The sequence below is a fragment of the Bison bison genome, unplaced genomic scaffold (genome assembly GCF_000754665.1).
Source record: "Bison bison bison isolate TAMUID 2011002044 unplaced genomic scaffold, Bison_UMD1.0 scf7180017864374, whole genome shotgun sequence".
Taxonomy (NCBI): domain Eukaryota; kingdom Metazoa; phylum Chordata; class Mammalia; order Artiodactyla; family Bovidae; genus Bison; species Bison bison.
In genome coordinates, this window is record NW_011494946.1 from 4,200,966 (window position 1) to 4,201,546 (window position 581).

At 63.3% G+C, this 581-nt stretch overlaps 1 protein-coding gene across 8 annotated transcripts in view; it reads left to right on the top strand.

Moving 5' to 3' along the window:
* Positions 1 to 581, top strand: part of RFTN1 (raftlin, lipid raft linker 1) — a 220,955-nt gene that overhangs the window by 154,756 nt on the left and 65,618 nt on the right. The window lies entirely within an intron of this gene.

Here is a 581-nt window from a genome sequence, read left to right on the forward strand (position 1 = left end):
GGGGAGCGTGCTGTCGGTTTGACGTCCAGCTGGGCGGGCCTCCCCCGAGCCTCGCTTTGGCGGGCTTCCCTCCACATCTCCCTCGTTCCCGGCTGCGGGTGGACGCAGGGCCCCTGGGAAGAGCCGGCCCGCTGCTGGGTTCCCAGTCCATTTCTGTGCCCCAGGGGAGACAGCTTCCTTCATTGACCGTAAACAGGCCAGGAGGCAAGGTCAGGGCTTGGGAAGCTCAGAGCGGCGTTGCTGGGCCATATTCCCTGCCTTCTCCGCTGGCCTCCAGCATCCCTGTCTGGCCTCCGGCACTGCAGCGTCAGTAGCAGAAACGAGGGGGCCACACAGGTTCGTGTAGATTCAGCTTGTTCTGTCACCCAAGTAATAACGCAGCGTCAACCCCGAGTTGCCCTTCCTCCCTGCACCAGCTCACTTGAAATGTCCAGAATGCAGAAGCCTGGGCCGGATCTCTGTGTCCTTCTCCAGGGCCTTCTATGAGCAAGCCTCCTGGCAGCCAGCTCCTTCTGGGGCAATGCCCCCCGAGTCTGCCCTTCCTCACTGGGCCTGGTTCTCCCCTCCTGGCCCCCAGACAG